A 23,682-nucleotide genomic window follows, 5' to 3' on the forward strand; every position below is an offset into this window, starting at 1 on the left:
TCTTCCTCCCTTTTTTCCCCCTTTGTTTGTGTCTGTTGTTCCGGTTATAAACTTGTGAATCGCAACCAATGCATTATCACCGTCTTCTAATCTTCTAATTTAAGATACAAGTTTCAGGTGTCTGCCATTTGACACTACAGTCCTCAGAATCCAGCTCCTCCGCTCGATCATACTGCATCTCCTGGTCAATTCCATTTCCCTCATGAATGATGATTGGATGATGGTAACAACAAATTCAAACTTTCCTCGTCCTTCCAAAACAAGTGGACCATGAATCTGATGACTTCTATAGCTATCCTCCTTCAGAGCCGAGAGAGACTGGCCATTAACTGAAAATAAGATGCAACAGGTAATGATTGATGCCATGCATTGGCCGCAGAATAGCAGTCTGAATGATGTAGATTTTGTTGTGTGTGTTGCGCATGAATGAATTTATGTAATTGTGCACTGCCACTAATCAACTTTCTACAGAACACACTAATTTAATTTCCCCTTCTGGCAAACAAGAAATGTGTACTTCTCCTGCATCTTGGTGATACATTGCTTTTAATTCAATACAGGAAGGGGACTCACTCAATCTGCGCAATGCAAATGACTGTGACTTAACAGCACCGTCCATCTTGATGATGGCGAAAGAGACGGCCTGCAGCGTTAACGAGATGAGATGCAACAGGTAATGATTGATGCCATGCATTGGCCGCAGAATGGCAGACTGAATGATGTAGATTTTGTGGTGTGTGTTGCGCATGAATTGATGTAATTGTGCACTGCCACTAATCAACTTTCTACAGAACACACTAGTAATTACTAATTTTCCCCTTCTGGCAAACAAGAAATGTGTACTTCTCCTGCATCTTGGTGATACATTGCTTTTAATTCAATACAGGAAGGGGACTCACTCAATCTGCGCAATGCAAATGACTGTGACTTAACAGCACCGTCCATCATGATGATGGCGAAAGAGACGGCCTGCAGCGTTAACGAGATGAGATGCACCAGGTAATGATTGATGCCATGCATTGGCCGCAGAATGGCAGACTGAATGATGTAGATTTTGTGGTGTGTGTTGCGCATGAATTGATGTAATTGTGCACTGCCACTAATCAACTTTCTACAGAACACACTAGTAATTACTAATTTTCCCCTTCTGGCAAACAAGAAATGTGTACTTTTCCTGCATCTTGGTGATACATTGCTTTTAATTCAATACAGGAAGGGGACTCACTCAATCTGCGCAATGCAAATGACTGTGACTTAACAGCACCGTCCATCATGATGATGGCGAAAGAGACGGCCTGCAGCGTTAACGAGATGAGATGCAACAGGTAATGATTGATGCCATGCATTGGCCACAGAATGGCAGACTGAATGATGTAGATTTTGGGATGTGTGTTGCGCATGAATTGATGTAATTGTGCACTGCCACTAATCAACTTTCTACAGAACACACTAGTAATTACTAATTTTCCCCTTCTGGCAAACAAGAAATGTGTACTTCTCCTGCATCTTGGTGATACATTGCTTTTAATTCAATACAGGAAGGGGACTCACTCAATCTGCGCAATGCAAATGACTGTGACTTACAGCACCGTCCGTCATGATGATGGCGAAAGAGACGGCCCGTTAACTTAAGATGAGAAGGAACAGGTAATAAATGATGATAATTAATGGCATGCATTGGACACCTGACTCTGAGCTATTGGTCTTTGTGTTTGCGTTGTTTGTTGTGCACAAAGTGATGTCAAAGTGTACTAGTGGTAATCTATCTTTCTGTACACAATAAAGAATGACTCAAGTCAGTAATATTTATATTTCTACTCTTGTTGTGTTATAAAAATTACACTTGTACTGCAGGCCGATCTTCAGTCAGTAGAAGTATCAGAGCTGATGATGAAGTCAGGAGGATGTTTCATGAGTGGCATAAAACGGAAAAGCCTAAAGGTAAACACTTGAACAACAACCACAGCACACCCAAATGTCTGTGTAGAAGTTGAATAGAGTGTAGCGGTGGGATGACTGCAGTGCATTGATTTTACTAACTTTAACTGTAAAATGCTATGTCTGGAATGGATAATGTGCTTTGCGTTTGTCCAACTCTTTGAGAGAAAAAAAAAGGACTCTAAAGTGTTAACGTAGGATGTGCTAATGGTAAGCACTGTGGGCCTGATCTCTCCTGTTACTGTTGAAGGTCTATGCTGGAAACAGACTACAGTAGAGATGATGCATATGCATACATGCCACCTCGTAAAGTGTTCTTGTTGCACTACACCATCACTTGTGCATTTGTTTTCACTTTCTTTCTGAATATCCCCTTTGGTTTTCAATCTAAAATTACAGGCCGGGCCTTGTCCAAAACTTTGTAAAACATTACAATGCATATTAATTACCTTACCAATCAATCACCTTTTTATTCCAGCCGGGCAGTGGCGAGTGGTGAGGCGACACACCCAAGATTGATGGACGAGAGGAGCAAGAGGAATGCCGAGATGCAAAAAACCAGTCCACATTTTTGACCAGGATAAGACAGTAACAGTATCCACTTTTCACTTCTTTTAAATAATTTGATTAATATCTTGTATACATTCTTTACAACAGTTTGTTCTTGGAGTTGTTATTATCAATCATCATTACGTTTGCTCTGTGTTTACGATTCTTCACTACCAATATTTAAAATTTCTATTTGCTATCTGTTAAAGTATTAAGGCCGGAACAGAACAAGAAATAGAAGTGTATGTAATCCGGGTCTCATCATGCATGCATTTCCTTTTTATACCTTAACATATGGAATGGATATGGTAGGTGGACTTTGTCCGCCCGCCATCCGACTGCTAAAAAGGGTGAGGGTCCCGTGGGGACAATTAATTAGGATGATGCGCCCGGCACAGTGGCGGGCGCACCCTGTTTTTTTAAATTTAAATTCTGGTTGGCTTTGCTGAAAGCAATGCTAAAATGTTGTGCTGCTTTTCCAAGCACAACATGACGGGCCTCGCACGGAGCCTGTCACGTTTTGCTTTGAAAGTCGGGGGGGTACCATAGCATCGGTAGGTACCCTCCATGGGGGCCCCCAAGCATACTCTGCAATATGTGCATGCCTTTCCGTGGCGGACGGCAATGCCGCCACGCAAAGGCATTCCAAAATGCAGATTATATGGCTGCCGGTGTGGTGAGAGAGACACCACCGCCATATTGAACCCTTTTCCGCCTGGACATGTCTGAATATTTTCTACAGGGATGGCGGGAGGTTTGCCCCTGCTGTGACGGCAGTGAATTCCAGCCAGCCCGGCGGGGGCAATACGCCCACCATCCTAATGGGGCCCTAATTCACAACTGTACAGTATACATATACATACAGTACACCTTTGCAGTGAGTGTGCTGTCAAGTTCAACAATAGTTAAAGATTATGAATCTAACTTACCACCACCTGCCACTGGTGCTGCCACTCCCCCTCCGTTGCTATCTGCAACTGACGCATCCTCGCCCTCGGCGTCGCCTTCGCTGGCCCCAGCAATGGTGCGCCTAGAAAACATTACACATTTATTAGGCAACATATACACCTCCCCCCTATTGATCAGTAGCAAGGTTGAAAAATGAGTTAATACTAACATACATCACTAGTACAAATCAGGTAGTAGTAGAGTAGACACTAAGTTATATGATCATTGTAGCATTTGCTTGATTAGCCCTAGCCATGCACATGTGACGTTACCTTTACCTTGCAGCTTCTTAAGACACCTTTGAGCCCACATGACCTGCCTCACACTGCTACTGTCTAGTCTACGCGCTGCGTACAAGCGGTCAACAAACATTAACAAGCCACTTTTTTAGGAAGAACTGGTGTACTACTGTTACTGTTAGTCCATATTGCTTATCCATAGATGCTACACTTTTTGGCACGGCTTGAGAAATGCTTGCAAGTTGCAATATACTAACGCACACCATTTCTTTTTTCGCATTACAGACGCAAGATTCCCTTCTACGAACCAGAGCTTCTGAACGATGCACCAACTACCAGTACTAGGTTCTTCTGAGGTGAGGGGTCCCTTCACTCACATCTTCATTTATAAATGTATATAAACTAAATTGCTATGGGATGGTGGTGCTGTCTTCCACCACTTCAGTTATCATGATTTAATTCCCAACTGTATAAGTGTAACAATGTATATTGTTTTAATGTTATTGATTTGCCGGTTGGTGCTGCTAAGAAAACAGTGTACAGACCTTCTCAAATTGAAATAAAAATTTTAAACTTACATAGACTTTGTGGTATTTGGTGTGGAGTGGACTAACTTACACGAGTGAGCAAATTAAAGTAAGGGTGTGCATGTGAATTGCTTCCACGACAGAGGTTGGGTGTGTTATGTTCTGGGTTGTCTACTTGTTGGTTATCTTGGGGGGAGGGTTCCGAGACCTAATAGGTATGACAAGACAGTACTATAGTCAAGCAGTGGAATTGTGGTGGGTGCGGAATTTCTGATTGAGGTGTGCAAGGAAGGTCCAACCTACCATCACCAACATCCTATTTTCTGGTGGAAATGTATGTGCAAGATCCCTACAACAGTGGTATGTCCTATACGGTATCATATCAAACTATTAAGAAATCTGGTAGGGCTGTTGCTGTGAATTTTCAAAGCCTCAACATCAATAAGAGCAAAAGTAGTACAAGACAACGACCCAACGGATTGTACGAGCTACTGGTGAATATGAGTTTTATATTACAACCTTTCACAAAGAGTGGCACTGGCCAACTGGGCAAGACCAGCTACTACAGTACAGACAGACAGACTGATAGTATGTAGTAGTACTCAGTCATCATAGCGGAGGCAGGGATAAGCTTTTTGAAACCGTACAGATCGAAGGATAATTGGTGGTAAAAAAATAGCATTTGGAAACACACTATAGTTCGGGAGAAATGGGGCAGTAAAAGTTATGGAATAAGAAATATTATTAAAAACAAGAAGACTTACTGGGGCCAGCAGAGGAGCCCTCAGCGGTGTCCTCCTGGTGGTGTTCCTGTCCCGCCGACTGCCCAGTCCCTGCCCGTCTGCCCCTGGGTGCTGATGAACAGGAAAGATATAAGAAAGAGACAAACATTGATGGATGGTGTCAAACAAATACAATATTTTTCAACAACGGTCAAAAAACACTTATGTAAACAATTGCAATAACTACATTGACCGATCTCATCTGGTCAACATGTAATATCGGGGGATTCGCAGTTCGACTACTTAAGTTACTATTTATCAACAGTAATCCATTCTTCCATTCTGATTCCAGAAAACTAAGTTACAAGTAAGCCTAAGTATTAGTACAACGTACCACCCAACCTAGCCCACCTATTCCAGGCATGCCAATTGTACATTAAGTATGCATTTCCACTGTATTCCTCAACAATGTGTATGATCCAATCATGGAGGACACATGAACATGACTACATTTTTTGTATACACCAAATTTTGGTTTGATTGATGCTGATCTGCTACTGCTAAGTAACTGCAAAGCCTACCTCCACTCATTGAACAAACTAGAAAGGTTCTAAAGACTGCCGTACTAGCAGCACGTCACGTAACTGAGTGAGGGGGGCATCACGCATACCACTAACCAATTAGAAGCTCATACAAAGTACCTAAACCTATGTATCAATCCGCCCCTATCTATTAGTGACAGGACAAAGTAAGGAGTGGACGTGAGTCACTGTAGCATTACGTAACTTAATTTCTCTAAAATAAACTCGTAAAGAATCACGCTAAGCAAGCGCAAACGCAAAGCTGCAAACAAGTAAGATTAGTAGTAGCGCAGAAGAGCACCTGTGTCATAATCACAGAAGACTTTTAAACGTTATTAACCTGGAATGTATTGCAAGCAGCAACATTCTAGCTGGTTGGAAGGAAAAAAAGATATTCGCAATATATAACATAGAGCAGAAGAACAGACACAAAGTTGTAATAATTAAATAGGTACTCACCAAGCCCCGGGACCTCCACTCCTAGCAGGTCCAGCAGGTCCTGCTCACGGTCCAGGATGTCGAACCACCAGTGCGTCAGCTGTGCCTGGGTGCGCCGGACCCCAGAGATGCGCGACACTGCCCGGCGCACCTTCCCCCACCGCTGCCGACGCTCCCGGAGGCCGTACCCGGACCCAGGCCTGCCACCTGCTGCCAGGGTTGAGGGGAGGTGGCGCTGCACAAAGAAAATTAGTGCAGCCAACTCCGCCTCCCCAAATAAGGCCCGTGCATGCACCCCTTGTGGGCGCCGCCTTCCGCAAGGAAGGCGGTCACGGCTCTGGCTGCGCCGACGAACAGCCCTGCCCTTGGACATGGTTCTGGGGACGGGGCGGGAAAGAAAAGGTAAAACAAATAAAGGAGTAAAGGAAATAAATAGCGGGCAATACAAAGAGAAAAAGTAGCTAAAAAACAAAAAAAAAGTAGACAAAAACCAAAAATATAGAGGCAGGAAAATAGTTAGAGAAATAATAAGTAATAAAGATCCAAAAAAAGTGGCTATAAACAAAGGATTGAAAAGATTTAGGGAGGATTGAAAATCAGGCCCCAGAACCATGCAATAGAGTGGAAAAGAAGATGGCCGTGCCCATTGCGACCACGTGCGCAAGTTCGCGCGATATTTTCTCCCTGAGCAAGCAAAAAGCAACGCGATCAAGTAAAAGCGATCGCGAACAGGAAATATCGACCGCGAACATGCATTGCGCGACCCGGAACAGGAAGTAAACAATGCCAGAGGGCGGGACAAGTGAAAACAAGATGGCCGCGACCGTGAGCAACTGCATGGGTAATTTGGCGACCCACGAACACGCAAAAAATACCGCGAACAGGCGGCAAAAAACCTTCCGCGTCTTCGCGATATTTCCGGCGTGTTTGCGGAGATTTTCTACATTCTCGCGATAATTTGCGGAAGTTAATTCCGCAAATTCCGCCCACCCCTAGGTAGATGTAGAAGAGGGGGGTGATGATGTTGATGAAGACGAGCCAGTCATCACGCACATTACTCCCGCCCCAAAGGGATTGGAGACCGACATTCTCACCCTATCCAGAAAGGCTGCTACTGAGCGGGATGTAGCACGGATCTCACCAACACAGGTTACACCACCACTACCTCCAGCTGACATATTTTCCAAGGCCCTGCAGGGACCTACATCCAGCTCAACCATCTCAGTAGGAAGTGGTAGTAAAAGTCACAGTGTAGGTGGACAGGGTCACATATTTTCAAGCACCCCCTCAAGTTCATCTGGTGTTGAAAGTGGCACATCCAGCAGTGCCAGAAAGTTCTCCTCCCCAGTTTGGGACTTCTTTTCTGTTAGCGCCAAAAGGAGAACGTTGCTATGTGCTCAATTTGTCGGCAAGGTGTTCGGCGTGGTAAGCTTGGTACAAACTATGGTACCGGAGGACAAGCAAGTCATCTAAAAATACACCACAATATCGTGTGGGAGGATCACCTACGTAAGTTAAAAGAAAGTAGAAAAACTAAACCCTTTGAAGTCGGTCAGGAATCAGGGAGCGATATTATTGTGGTGGCAGGTGAAGAACAGGGAGGCATTTCTAGCCCTGTCTCCAGTAGTGCAGTCACTGCAGTGGTAACGCCCACATCCTCCTCAGTAACATCAGAGTGGCACAGCAGTAAGAGCCATGCTCAGAGTGTGGGTGAGACACCAAGGCGACCGGCGAGTACCTCAATGAGACAATCTGTGTCGTTGAGCCTTAATGGGTTAATAAAAACAGCACCACTAAGGAAAGTAAGCCAGCCTACCATTGACAGCATGTTTAGGTTGGAGGGGCAGTTCCAACGCAACCACCCAACGGCACGATTGTACAATGCGAAGCTGGCTAAAATGTTAGCGCTGGACCTTCTTCCTTTTTCATTTGTGGAAGGGGTGGGTTTCCTTGAATTTGTGTCTGCCATCTGCCCGAAATGGAAAGTTCCCAGCCGGTCCTATTTCGCAAGAATTGCTGTTCCGGCACTACATCATGATGTGCTGGAATTGGTTGGTCAAGGTTTGCGGCAGAGTGCTGTGCACAATATCCACCTGACAACAGACATGTGGAGCAGTTGCCAAGCCACAGATTACATGTGCATCACTGCACACTGGATCTCTTTTGTGTGGGTTAGAGATCAACTATGTGCACGAGGTGTTGTTGACACAGCTGCGATTTTTGAAGGTACTCGGAAACATGCAACTGTAGCCATGTTCGCCATGGAGAAATCTCATACGGCTGAAAACATTTTAGAAGAGTTTCGCACCAAGGTTTTGGAATGGCTGCGGCCCAGAGGGCTTGGTATTGGCTTTGTTGCCACAGACAATGGCAGTAATGTACTGAAGGCCATGGAACTTGGTTCCTATTTCAGGGTTCCGTGTTTGGCACACTGCATAAACATTATAGTGCAAGACTTTCTGAAAAAAGAACCCATAGTAAGCAATTTACTGGTCATCTGCCGAAGAATATGCACTCATTTCAGCCATTCTTTTAAAGCTCGGAAGCAGCTGAGGATCATCCAACGTGAACTTAGGATGCCAGTCAAGGCACTCATCCAGGAGGTGGCAACACATTGGAACTCAACGTATTACATGCTTTATCGTCTGTACGAACAGCACAGGTCACTCAATGAATATGTCTGGTACAGAAGCAGTGATGCTAGTGTTAAAGGCATGACCCTTCAGAGGGAGCAATGGACCCTAATTCAATGCCTGACTGAGATGCTGTCTCCTTTTGAGGTCTTCACACGTGAAGTCAGCAAGGAGGACTGTACAATGGGCCAAGCTATCCCATTGTTGCAAATGCTAGAGCATGAGCTGAGTAATGTGTCTGAATCCTACAAAGGTGTAGAGGACAGAAGGCAAGCCCATGACTTGGTGGAGAGCTTATCCAGGCGCTTATCAGAAAATGTAAGGATACAAAATAAAATTTTGTCACAAGAACATTACATTTGTGCCACAATTCTGGATCCACGTGCAAAATTAGGACTATTCCTTTCTTTTTCCGACAATGATGTTGCCCGCTACAAAAGTTGTATAGCTGAAGCAGCCATCAAGTTTGAAAACGAAGGGCTGCTAATTAAAAGCCCGCCACATCAACCCACAACAAGTACTGATACTGAAGCAGACCATGCAGAATCAAGTGCAACTTCGTCGGCTGAGGGCAGTGCGGTTGGCTCACAATCGCAACACTCACCATCACCATCGACTACAAAAACAATAACTGGATCATTCGGCCGAGTACAATCATTATCAGATTGGTATGTAAAGATGGGCCTTAAGCACAGTGCTGATGCACAGAAAAAACAGCACAAAAGCTTACCAGCAGCAACCCTGAACATTGAGCGGATGGTCCAGGCCTATCTGGACGACCCAACAGAGGTGTACGTTGATCAAAACCCAGTGCAGTATTGGTATAGGAAAAGGTCTGATTGGCCACAGCTCAGCAGGCTGGCGATAAGCTATCTGGCTTGCCCTGTCGCAAGTGTCTCTTCCGAACGTGTTTTCAGTGCTGCTGGTTCCATTGTAACCTTCAGAAGGACCAGTCTATCTCCCAAAAACGTGGAGAGGTTAACAATGATCAAAATGAATCAGCACTTCATACCACCGAATTACACAATGCATGAATCAACAGAGGAAGATGAGGACAGCGGCTCAGGTGACGGAAGTATTGTGTCAGATGATTACCTACTACTGGAAGATCCCCCAGAGTTTGAGGACGAGCTATACTTCCCTGACAATTAGGCTCGCACTTACTGTCTTCCTCCCTTTTTTCCCCCTTTGTTTGTGTCTGTCGTTCCGGTTATAAACTTGTGAATCGCAACAAATGCATTATCACCGTCTTCTACTCTTCTAATTTAAGATACAAGTTTCAGGTGTCTGCCATTTGACCCTACAGTCCTCAGAATCCAGCTCCTCCGCTCGATCATACTGCATCTCCTGGTCAATTCCATTTCCCTCATGAATGATGATTGGATGATGGTAACAACAAATTCAAACTTTCCTCGTCCTTCCAAAACAAGTGGACCATGAATCTGATGACTTCTATAGCTATCCTCCTTCAGAGCCGAGAGAGACTGGCCATTAACTGAAAATAAGATGCAACAGGTAATGATTGATGCCATGCATTGGCCGCAGAATGGCAGACTGAATGATGTCGATTTTGTTGTGTGTGTTGCGCATGAATTGATGTAATTGTGCACTGCCACTAATCAACTTTCTACAGAACACACTAATTTTCCCCTTCTTGCAAACAAGAAATGTGTACTTCTCCTGCATCTTGGTGATACATTGCTTTTAATTCAATACAGGAAGGGGACTCACTCAATCTGCGCAATGCAAATGACTGTGACTTAACAGCACCGTCCATCATGATGATGGCGAAAGAGACGGCCTGCAGCGTTAACGAGATGAGATGCAACAGGTAATGATTGATGCCATGCATTGGCCGCAGAATGGCAGACTGAATGATGTAGATTTTGTTGTGTGTGTTGCGCATGAATTGATGTAATTGTGCACTGCCACTAATCAACTTTCTACAGAACACACTAATTTTCCCCTTCTTGCAAACAAGAAATGTGTACTTCTCCTGCATCTTGGTGATACATTGCTTTTAATTCAATACAGGAAGGGGACTCACTCAATCTGCGCAATGCAAATGACTGTGACTTAACAGCACCGTCCATCATGATGATGGCGAAAGAGACGGCCCGTTAACTTAAGATGAGAAGGAACAGGTAATGAATGATGACAATTAATGGCATGCATTGGACACCTGACTCTGAGCTATTGGTCTTTGTGTTTGCGTTATTTGTTGTGCACAAAGTGATGTCAAAGTGTACTAGTAGTAATCTATCTTTCTGTACACAATAAAGAATGACTCAAGTCAGTAATATTTATTTTTCTACTCTGGGTGATTCATAAAAATTATACTTATACTGCAGGCCGATCTTCAGTCAGTAAAAGTATCAGAGATGATGATGAAGTCAGGAGGAGGATGTTTCAGGAGTGGCATAAAACGGAAAAGCCTAAAGGTAAACACGTCAACAACAACCACAGCAGACCCAAATGTCTGTGTAGAAGTTGAATAGAGTGTAGCAGTGGGATGACTGCAGTGCATTGATTTTACTAACTTTAACTGTAAAATGCTATGTTTGGAATGGATAATGTGCTTTGCGTTTGTCCAACTCTTTGAGAGAAAAAAAAAGGACTCTAAAGTGTTAACGTAGGATGTGCTAATGGTAAGCACTGTGGGCCTGATCTCTCCTGTTACTGTTGAAGGTCAATGCTGGAAACAGACTAGAGTAGAGATGATGCATATGCATACATGCCACCTCGGAAAGTGTTCTTGTTGCACTACACCATCACTTGTGCATTTGTTTTCACTTTCTTTCTCAATATCCCCTTTGGTTTTCAATCTAAAATTACAGGCCGGGCCTTGGCCAAAACTTTGTAAAACATTACAATGCATATTAATTACCTTACCAATCAATCACCTTTTTTTTCCAGCCGGGCAGTGGCGAGTGGCGAGGCGACACACCCAAGATTGATGGACGAGAGGAGCAAGAGGAATGCCGAGATGCAAAAAACCAGTCCACATTTTTGACCAGGATAAGACAGTAACAGTATCCACTTTTAACTTCTTTAAAATAATTTGATTAATATCTTGTATACAATCTTTACAACAGTGTGTTCTTGGAGTTGTTATTATCAATCATCATTACGTTTGCTCTGTGTTTACGATTCTTCACTACCAATATTTAAAATTTCTATTTGCTATCTGTTAAAGTATTAAGGCCGGAACAGAACAAGAAATAGAAGTGTATGTAATCCGGGTCTCATCATCATGCATGCATTGCCTTTTTCTCCCTTAACATATGGAATGGATATGGTATGGTAGTCTTCAATGATTGTCGTTTGTTTGTCTATGTATGCATACTGTTTTTCTATGTCAAACCTTTCCCAAAATCCCCCTTCCCATCCATTCAACAAACCCTAACCCTCTTCCCCCGGGCTGTGTGACTTATTGTCGAGGTGTAACTAAATTAAATGTACACCAATACTTAATCACACACTTGCTGGGGCGGATGTGGTGAAAGCAACACTACTTCAATTTCAATGCAGAGCGATGATCTTCTTCTGCTTGCCCACCCATAAGTAGGATATTTCAGAGGTTATTTTATTTAACAAAGGAACATATACCTCAGCATGAATTGCCGGCATTGATTGGATTTGTTTGTTGTCATTCCTCATATACAGCACTAACTGTTAGACTGTAGGCATAGTCAAGTGACTCGAGTCGACAAAACTATAGTTTGTAACTCTGTCTAGTAGGCTATCCTCATAATAACCACCATTCAGTTTTTTTGTCAAATATTTGAGCATATAATTGTTGCTCGGTAAATTCTGTGATGTACTTCATTCAACTACTCCTCTAACAGTCTCTCAAAGGCGATTGACTATCTCCTTTTCTTTTTTTGGAAATGCTGCCACCCTGCCAGTGTATACTACTATTACTATACTACCACCACCACCACCCCAATCATGGCATGTATGAAAAAGGAAACCATCTTCACCATGCAGCCAGTGCTGTGCCACAGTTGGACATAAACATCAAGCACCGGTAAGAGAGAAGTTTGGGGGAGGCAGAATTAATAATGGACATGTTGTCAATGATTTCATTTTCAAACACCACTCCAAAGAATGCATAGACTAGAGGACAGACTGAAAGTACTAGAAGGACCAGTCAGTGAGTGAGGTGTGTCGCATCTATCTGTTTGTGTCTTATACAGTCAGCAAATTATTGAAATCAAACACAGGCTATGGGCGGCCATGCACCAGCAAGGAAACAGTGTGATGTAAAACAGTTACCCCACCTACAAAACATTAACAACATTGCATGTAACATAGAAAAATATATTTAATTTACCCTAACAAATAAACTAAACCCACAAAAGCTGACCCTCCCACCTCCCTAACCCCAACCACTGTCCACAGTAATAAAAAGTCAAACGCCAAACGTGTAAAGAACAGGAATAAAAAAAGGGGCAGTGACAGGGACTAACTGGTGGGGCGGGACTGGAGGAGGACACGCATCAGGCGCATCTCGTCCTCTAAATGGGCGACGCGGCGTCTAAGGCCGCGGCAGTTGCAGCCACAGTGGGGGGGGCACCGGAGATGACACGGTGGCGGCGGGCAGCCGCCAGGCGGTGGCGCCGTAACGCTGGAGGGCGGTGGCTGGGGCCCGGGGCACTGGAGGAGGCTTGAATTGCTGCTGCAGTCTCCTCCTCCTCCTCGGCTAGGACCACCAGCCGCCGGTATTCATGCTGGATTGCCTCCAGCTTCCGGCGCCGTGCCTTGGCGGCCAACTCCTTCCGGTTGAGTTTCGGAGTTGCTGTGTATCAAAAAGAAAAAAACAAGACAATTGTAAAATATGGTCTTAATAAAACAGTAGGACAAGGTAATTATTTATACACATAGTGGCATGGTAGAGTAGCACTATAAAATAAAGCACAGTAGTACATAACATTTTAAATGGCGCCCGTCCTTCTTCCTTCCACCTGTCTTACACTTTTTAGTTGAACAGTGCACCAGGTGCTCTTCTCCATAAAACTTTCAAAGCGGAGTTCAAATCAGATAGATGAGGCCATTGGTTACTCAATACTCCGGCTCCTAGTCCTATACCAATTAAAGGGAATTCTAGTCTTCTAGTTCACTCTTCAAACGTCCCCAAGAACTCATACTTACTTACGACATCGGACTAACTAAAAAGGGTGGGGGTCCCGTGGGGACAATTAATTAGGATGATGCGCCCGGCACAGTGGCGGGCGCACCCTGTTTTTTTAATTTAAATTCGGGTTGGCTTTGCTGAAAGCAATGCTAAAATGTTGTGCTGCTTTTCCAAGCACAACATGAAGGGCCCCGCACGGAGCCTGTCACGTTTTGCTTTGAAAGTCGGGGGGTACCAAAGCATCGGTAGGTACCCTCCATGGGGGCCCCCAAGCATACTCTGCAATGTGTGCATGCCTTTCCGTGGCGGACGGCAATGCCGCCACGCAAAGGCATTCCAAAATGCAGATTATATGGCTGGCGGTGTGGTGAGAGAGACACCACCGCCATATTGAACCCTTTTCCGCCTGGACATGTCTGAATATTTTCTACAGGGATGGCGGGAGGTTTGCCCCTGCGGTGACAGCAGTGAATTCCAGCCGGCCCGGCGGGGGCAATACGCCCACCATCCTAATGGGGGCCCTAAGTCACAACTGTACAGTATACATATACATACAGTACACCCTTGCAGTGAGTGTGCTGTCAAGTTCAACAATAGTTAAAGATTATGAATCTAACTTACCACCGCCTGCCACTGGTGCTGCCACTCCCCCTACCGCTCCATTGCTATCTGCAACTGCCGCATCCTCGCCCTCGGCGTCGCCTTCGCTGGCCCCAGCAATGGTGGTCGGTAGTGCGCCTAGAAAACATTACACATTTATTAGGCGTCATATACACCTCCCCCCTATTGATCAGTAGCAAGGTTGAAAAATGAGTTAATACTAACATACATCACTAGTACAAATCAGGTAGTAGTAGAGTAAACACTAATAGTTATATGATCATTGTAGCCTTTGCTTGATTAGCCCTAGCCATGCACATGTGACGTTACCTTAACCTTGCAGCTTCTTAAGACACCTTTGAGCCCACATGACCTGCCTCACACTGCTACTGTCTAGTCTACGCGCTGCGTACAAGTGGTCAACAAACATTAACAAGCCACTTTTTTAGGAAGAACTGGTGTACTACTGTTACTGTTAGTCCATATTGCTTATCCATAGATGCTACACTTTTTGGCACGGCTGAGAAATGCTTGCAAGTTGCAATATACTAACGCACACCATTTCTTTTTTCGCATTACAGACGCAAGATTCCCTTCTACGAACCAGAGCTTCTGAACGATGCACCAACTACCAGTACTAGGTTCTTCTGAGGTGAGGGGACTATTCACTCACATCTTCATTTATAAATGTATATAAACTAAATTGCTATGGGATGGTGGTGCTGCCTTCCACCACTGTTCAGTTATCATGATTTAATTCCCAACTGTATAAGTGTAACAATGTATATTGTTTTAATGTTATTGATTTGCCGGTTGGTGCTGCTAAGAAAACAGTGTACAGACCTTCTCAAATTGAAATAAACATTTTAAACTTACATAGACTTTGTGGTATTTGGTGTGGAGTGGACTAAGTTACACGAGTGAGCATTAAAGTAAGGGTGTGCATGTGAATTGCTTCCATGACAGAGGTTGGGTGTGTTATGTTCTGGGTTGTCTACTTGTTGGGTATCTTGGGGGGAGGGTTCCGAGACCTAATAGGTATGACAAGACAGTACTATAGTCAAGCAGTGGAATTGTGGTGGGTGCGGAATTTCTGATTGAGGTGTGCAAGGAAGGTCCAACCTACCATCACCAACATCCTATTTTCTGGTGCAAATGTATGTGCAAGATCCCTACAACAGTGGTATGTCCTATACGGTATCATATCAAACTATTAAGAAATCTGGTAGGGCTGTTGCTGTGAATTTTCAAAGCCTCAACATCAATAAGTACAAAAGGGGGTGGTGATGGACGGAGCATCAGAACCAATCAAACACTCACACCCAGTCAACAAATCTGGGTTTGATCCATCACCATTCTTTAGCCCACTCTGCCACCCCAGTTCAGACATGGCCATATGCAAATCAGTCTGACCCTGTGCCTCATGGGAACAGTCCAGCCCGAACTGCCAAGCCATGCCTTCCCTGGACGGGAAACAAGCTTCCTAGGACCGGTTTCTGGCATTTCAGCCATCTTCAGCCAGGTTTGATTGAATCCAGTGGCAAAGTGAGCAAGGGACTCACGTCTGAGCATACCCTGCCAACTTATGGCAAACAAAGCAGTACAAAAGGGGGTGGTGATGGACGGAGCATCAGAACCAATCAAACACTCACACCCAGTCAACAAATCTGGGTTTGATCCATCACCATTCTTTAGCCCACTCTGCCACCCCAGTTCAGACATGGCCATATGCAAATCAGTCTGACCCTGTGCCTCATGGGAACAGTCCAGCCCGAACTGCCAAGCCATGCCTTCCCTGGACGGGAAACAAGCTTCCTAGGACCGGTTTCTGGCATTTCAGCCATCTTCAGCCAGGTTTGATTGAATCCAGTGGCAAAGTGAGCAAGGGACTCACGTCTGAGCATACCCTGCCAACTTATGGCAAACAAAGCAGTACAAAAGGGGGTGGTGATGGACGGAGCATCAGAACCAATCAAACACTCACACCCAGATCTCTGTACTGGGGTGAATGTATGACATTGTTCTGCATTCTGTCCATCAATTGTTGTTTTTGCATTTGTCACCCCGAGTGGGAAGGGTATGCCCAGACGTGGGTCCCTTGCTCTCCATGCCACTGGTAATCAAGCAAGCCTGGCTGAAGACGGCTGAAATGCCAGAAACCGGTCCTAGGATGCTTGTTTCCAGTCCAGGGCGGACCTGGCTTGGCAGTTCGGGCTGGACTGTTCCCATGAGGCACAGGGTCAAGGCTGATTTGCATATGGCTGGGTTCAAACTGGAACGGCATGGTGAGCAAAAAAACGATGGATTTAGGCCCAGATCTCTGTACTGGGGTGAATGTATGACATTGTTCTGCATTCTGTCCATCAATTGTTGTTTTTGCATTTGTCACCCCGAGTGGGAAGGGTATGCCCAGACGTGGGTCCCTTGCTCTCCATGCCACTGGTAATCAAGCAAGCCTGGCTGAAGACGGCTGAAATGCCAGAAACCGGTCCTAGGATGCTTGTTTCCAGTCCAGGGCGGACCTGGCTTGGCAGTTCGGGCTGGACTGTTCCCATGAGGCACAGGGTCAAGGCTGATTTGCATATGGCTGGGTTCAAACTGGAACGGCATGGTGAGCAAAAAAACGATGGATTTAGGCCCAGATCTCTGTACTGGGGTGAATGTATGACATTGTTCTGCATTCTGTCCATCAATTGTTGTTTTTGCATTTGTCACCCCGAGTGGGAAGGGTATGCCCAGACGTGGGTCCCTTGCTCTCCATGCCACTGGTAATCAAGCAAGCCTGGCTGAAGACGGCTGAAATGCCAGAAACCGGTCCTAGGATGCTTGTTTCCAGTCCAGGGCGGACCTGGCTTGGCAGTTCGGGCTGGACTGTTCCCATGAGGCACAGGGTCAAGGCTGATTTGCATATGGCTGGGTTCAAACTGGAACGGCATGGTGAGCAAAAAAACGATGGATTTAGGCCCAGATCTCTGTACTGGGGTGAATGTATGACATTGTTCTGCATTCTGTCCATCAATTGTTGTTTTTGCATTCAACATCAATAAGAGCAAAAGTAGTACAAGACAACGACCCAACGGATTGTACGAGCTACTGGTGAATATGAGTTTTATATTACAACCTTTCATAAAGAGTGGCACTGGCCAACTGGGCAAGACTAGCTACTACAGTACAGACAGATTGATAGGATGTAGTAGTACTCAGAGTCATCATAGCGGAGGCAGGGATAAGATTTTTGAAACCGTACAGATCGAAGGATAATTGGTGGTAAAAAAATAGCATTTGGAAACACACTATAGTTCGGGAGAAATGGGGCAGTAAAAGTTATGGAATAAGAAACATTATTAAAAACAAGAAGACTTACTGGGGCCAGCAGAGGAGCCATCAGCGGTGTCCTCCTGGTGGTGTTCCTGTCCCGCCGACTGCCCAGTCCATGTCAGTCTGCCCCTGGGTGCTGATGGACAGGAAAGATATAAGAAAGAGACAAACATTGATGGATGGTGTCAAACAAATACAATATTTTTCAATAACGGTCAAAAAACACTTATGTAAACAACAATTGCAATAACTACATTGACCGATCTCATCTGGTCAACATGTAAAATCGGGGGATTCGCAGTTCGACTACTTAAGTTACTATTTATCAACAGTAATCCAGTCTTCCATTCTGATTACAGAAAACTAAGTTACAACTAAGCCTAAGTAGTAGTACAACGTACCACCCAACCTAGCCCACCTATTCCAGGCATGCCAATTGTACATTAAGTATGCATTTCCACTGTATTCCTCAACAATGCGTATGGTCCAATCATGGAGGACACATGAATATGACCACATTTTTTGTATACACCAAATTTTGGTTTGATTGATGCTGATCTGCTACTGCTAAGTAACTGCTAAGCCTACCTCCACTCATTGAACAAACTAGAAAAGGTTCTAAAGACTGCCATACTAGCAGCACGTCACGTAACTGAGTGAGGGGGGGCATCACGCATACCACTAACCAATTAGAAGGTCCTTACAAAGTACCTAAACCTAAGTATCAATCCGCCCCTATCTATTAGTGACAGGACAAAGTAAGGAGTGGACGTGAGTCACTGTAGCATTACGTAACTTAATTTCTCTAAAATAAACTCGTAAAGAATCACGCTAAGCAAGCGCAAACGCAAAGCTGCAAACAAGTAAGATTAGTAGTAGCGCAGAAGAGCACCTGTGTCATAATCACAGAAGACTTTTAAACGTTTTTAACCTGGAATGTATTGTAAGCAGCAACATTCTAGCTGGTTGGAAGGAAAAAAAGATATTCGCAATATATAACATAGAGCAGAAGAACAGACACAAAGTTGTAATAATTAAATAGGTACTCACCAAGCCCCGGGACCTCCACTCCTAGCAGGTCCAGCAGGTCCTGCTCACGGTCCAGGATGTCGGACCACCGGTGCGTCAGCTGTGCCTGGGTGCGCCGGACCCCAGAGATGCGCGACACTGCCCGGCGCACCTTCCCCCACCGCTGCCGACGCTCCCGGAGGCCGTACCCGGACCCAGGCCTGCCACCTGCTGCCAGGGTTGAGGGGAGGGGGCGCTGCACAAAGAAAATGAGTGCAGCCAACTCCACCTCCCCAAATAAGGCCCGTGCCTGCACCCCTTGTGGGCGCCGCCTTCCACATGGAAGGCGGTCGCGGCTCTGGCTGCGGCGAGCCCTACCCTTTGACATGGTTCTGGGGATGAGAGACGGGGTGGGAAAGAAAAGGTAATAACATTAAAAAAGTAAGTAAAGGAAATAAATAGGCAATAGAAAGAGTGAAAAAGTAGCTAAAAAACAAAAAAAAAGTAGACAAAAACCAAAAATATAGAAGCAGGAAAATAGTTAGAGAAATAATAAGTAATAAAGATCCAAAAAAAGTGGCTATAAACAAAGGATTGAAAAGATTTAGGGAGGATTGAAAATCAGGCCCCAGAACCATGCAATAGAGTGAAAAACAAGATGGTCGCGCCCATTGCGACCACGTGCGCAAGTTCGCGCGATATTTTCTCCCCGAGCAAGCAAAAAGCAACGCGATCAAGTAAAAGCGGTCGCGAATAGGAAATATCGACCGCGAACAGGCGCGAACATGCATTGCGCGACCCGGAACAGGAAGTAAGCATCGCGAGAGGGCGGGACAAGTGAAAACAAGATGGCCGCGCCCGTGAGCAACTGCATGGGTAAGTTGGCGACCTGCGATCACGCAAAAAATACCGCGAACAGGCGGCAAAAAAACTTCTGCGTCTTCGTGATATTTCCGGCGTGTTTGCGGAGATTTTCTGCATTTTCGCGATAATATGCGGAAGTTAATTTCGCAAATTCCGCCCACCCCTAGTGGTGATGCTGTTGTGATGCTGAGTGATGCTGTGGTGATGCTGAGTGATGCTGTGGTGGTGCTGAGTGTTGCTGTCATGGCACTGAGTGATGCTGTTGTGGCGCTGAGTGATGCTGTGGTGGTGCTGTGTGATGCTGTGGTAGCGCTGAGTGATGCTGTGGTGGTGCTGAGTGATGCTGTGGTGGTGCTGAGTGATGCTGTGGTGGTGCTGAGTGATGCTGGGGTGACGCTGAGTGATGTTGTGGTGGCGCTGATTGATGTGGTGGCGCTGAGTGATGCTGTTGTGGCTCTGAGTGATGCTGTTGTGGCGCTGAGTGATGCTGTTGTGGCGCTGAGTGATGCTCTGGTTGTGCTGAGTAATGCTCTGCTTGTGCTCAGTGATGCTGTTGTGGCACTGAGTGATGCTGTTGTGGCGCTGAGTGATGCTGTTGTGGTGCTGAGTGATGCTGTTGTGTAGCTGAGTGATGCTCTGGTTGTGCTGAGTAATGCTCTGCTTGTGCTGAGTTATGCTGTGGTGGCGCTGAGTGATGCTGTGGTTGCGCTTAGTGTTGCTGTGGTTGTGCTTAGTGATACTGTGGTTAGGCTGAGTGATGCTGTGGTGATGCTGTGTGATGCTGTGGTGATGCTGTGTGATGCTGTGGTGTTGCTGAGTGATGCTGTGGGTTTGCTAGTTACAGTGGTTAAGAACTCCCTCCAAATGTGCAAGAGTGAATAATTAATGCTGATATTTAATTTGTAAAGCATTTTAGCAATACGTACATAGCAACACCATACTTGTCACAACATAAATTGCACTCGATACAAGGTTATATGAATAATAGCTTTTGTAGTTGTAGAAAACATATTTGAATAGTAAATATACAAGATACACTGTGCCAACTGGCACTGGGTAATTTTTTCAGGTACATTTTTATCTTTCCATTACGTTCAAATTATGGGCACAACTTGGAAAAAACAAACAGGAAATAAATACAAAAAAGCCACATAGTTATGTGCAATTTGAATGGGGTCCGCTGGCTTAGAACGCAAGCAGCAAACTAACTAAACGGTGTTATGGAGCACACTTCTGAAAACAAGCAGCGAAGTAATTACACAGAGAAGCTCCGGTAGGGAAAGAAAACAGTAGGCAGTCCGATAGATTGTAAGTGGAGTCCCGAAAATGGAAATTCAGGTAAAAGGGGCACAGGCATTTTGGGAAGAGACACACAGCTATTTATCGGTGCCTTTGTGAGATTGTAAAGGGATGGGCAACCAGATAAAGTGCAGGGCTGTTTCAAAATCCGGTCTAAATGTCGGCACGATTTAAAAGCAAATGGCAGGCTATCAACACAAGCAGCAAAACTAATATGCCAGTGTCTAACAAGAAGTGGCGTGCATTCGCTGCATTGCTTTTTTAAGGATGTTGCAATGTATGGACATTAAAATAACTCAAAAAAAGAGAGAGGGACCCAACAATCCAAAGGGGAAGGGTACCAGTAGAGACCTCAGTCAAAAGGAAACCCCCTTTGGGTCAATTCACACTAGACACACCACTCTTACACATGGAACCTCTAAACACCAGTAGGACAACAATGGAAAAAGGGAAAATGCAATCAAAAGATATGTACAAAGATTAAAAAGATACAAATGTATTCAATAGCAAAATTGCAAGTATCTACCAATCACAGTCATCACATAATGTATTAAAAAAACAAATCATAAAAATTAGACAATCCCTATCTGGACTGCATGAAACATTAAAAACACAAAAAAGCTTTGTCACATTGATACAGATAATTGAGAAAACAGAAGGGAAAAATAATTCCAATTCACAGAGAAGTACTACTAAGTCAGAAGCAGATCAATTATAATCATTAAAAACATTATTTTATATATCTGATACAATTGCCCACACAGATTTAGCGTAGACTTCTCTTCTTAGTGCATCGACGCGTTTCGGTGGGTACTAGTTTATGGCCATCACCTTCTTCAGGAAAAACACATATAATTACCAAGATCAATATTAAAATCTGTAGCAACTGGGCATAAGCAGCCTCCAGGAAAAAACACAGCCAGATAGTACAGGTGCTGGAAATTCCAATATCTCCAAAGGATCAGGTAAAAACGAAAATTAAATGCGATGTCCACTTCATCAATGGATTCTTGTTGTCTCTAACCCGTGCTATCTAGAGACTTAATCCCCTGGATAGTATGATGATATCGTAATCTTTGAATCTCGTTCACTCCAGTCTATACTATCCGGTCCATAACAAACAGAATGTAAACAGAGGCAGTCCCATGACAGGATCTGTATCCAGCAAAAAGTACGGCACGGGGTATACGCCTCCGTGAATCTGTTAATCCACCTACTAATTAAGAAATCTGTTTTATAATAAACAGTAACCATGCATAGTTTAAACACACAAGCACAACATAAACAAGATGCGCGGCCACGAGATGCGCTCTGTGGTGGGGGAGGGGCGGAGGGAGGCGCTTGGGAAAGCAAGCGAGAGGAAAGCCAGATGGAGCCTGATCGCACGCTATAAGGGTGCCGCGAGGAAAGCCAGATGGCGGCTGTGCGCGTGCCTGCGCGCGTAACCGCAAGCTTTAGGCCACAAGCAAAAGCTTGTGGTCGGATTTCAAAAGCCCACTCACTAAATGTCTCTCCAGACCAGCGCAAGCGCTGGCTCAGGCGGGACCTAAAAAGTGGCTCTTGAGTCTTGATTGCAAGTTGAGTCTGTGTTTGACACGCTGTATACGTGTTTTGTAAGGTGTGGAAGACTGCATGAGTCTGAGCTTGATACGGGCAATCCTTGTGGTAATATCAGGGAATCGGCAATAAAACCCGGCCCAGCTGGCCTGTTTTAGGCTCACCACCGACCTGCCAGGCCATCCCTTCAGACTTTGCCTCTATGCCCTGTAGGCCAGTCCGTCACTGCACTGAGAATGGGGTAACTAAGACAAATTTAGGGAGGGCGCCCCCATGCAGCTGCATTTCTGCCAGAGGTGGTGCCAACATGATCTACTTTTACAAAAATGCCAGTAAACCTTGCGTGGTTCCCACCTCACGCTGACTTTTATCAGTGCCAGCAGGCTGCGTGGAAGCGCTTGAAGCCAGGCTGGTCCCAGCTGATGGGCGCAGGCGTGTGCAGCGCCACTCCAAGGGCAGCAATGGTCAGGGCACACTGGGCATCAGGCAGATAACTCTTAGGAGGATGGGACACAGGGGGCCTTTGCTTGTTCAGTTTAGGGGATCAGAGCATGGGGCAGCCCCCTGTAGATGATGAGCATCTTTGAAAGTTGAGGTGTCCCGGCACTGAGGAAAGCAAATTTGGTGGAAAGAGCAGGACGGGAACTGATGTGTATTTCATTCAAAAGCCAGACATGCAAAGTCCCCCCTAACCCCACAGACTGCTGGGTACAGATCCCACATGTATGAGTAATCTAGTTACCGGCCATGGGGGGTGAGGTCACAGTCAAGCTGTAGTAACCACTGTGTGGTGTGGTTTAATCCAAGAGCAGCTAGAGGTGGCGTGTCCAACGTTGTTACAGGAGGGCCGGATCATGTCCGGTTTCCAGGATATTGACACGAGATACATTTACATACAGGAAATCCAGGAAAGAACCATTTATAGTCAGTGTTTGTCTTCAAACCAGCCACAGATCATTCGTCTTGGACCAGAGTTGGACACCCATGAGCGAGAGGCAGTCCAGCAAAGATGAAGGAATTTACCTTAAGAGCGACAACTTTAGAAACCTATGCCTACATCCGAAAAGTGCTCGCAACAGGGGCTTCTGTGCAGAGTAGCAATAGTAGAGAAATAGTGTATTTACTCTATGCCACTAAAATCATGAGGTACAAAAAGGCGCTGAGTAGTTCGCTCCTCTCTGGTCATCATATTGTAGACCTCCAAAGGATGAAAGACTCGGTGAGCCCTGCTGAGGTCCATTAGTCTACTGAACAGTGTCCCTAGCTTAGGCCAAGTGATAAAAGGAGCAGTTACAAATGTAACCCAGCCATATGTCAGACAAAT

The sequence above is a fragment of the Triturus cristatus genome, chromosome 3_1, assembly GCF_964204655.1.
Source record: "Triturus cristatus chromosome 3_1, aTriCri1.1, whole genome shotgun sequence".
NCBI classification, from domain to species: domain Eukaryota; kingdom Metazoa; phylum Chordata; class Amphibia; order Caudata; family Salamandridae; genus Triturus; species Triturus cristatus.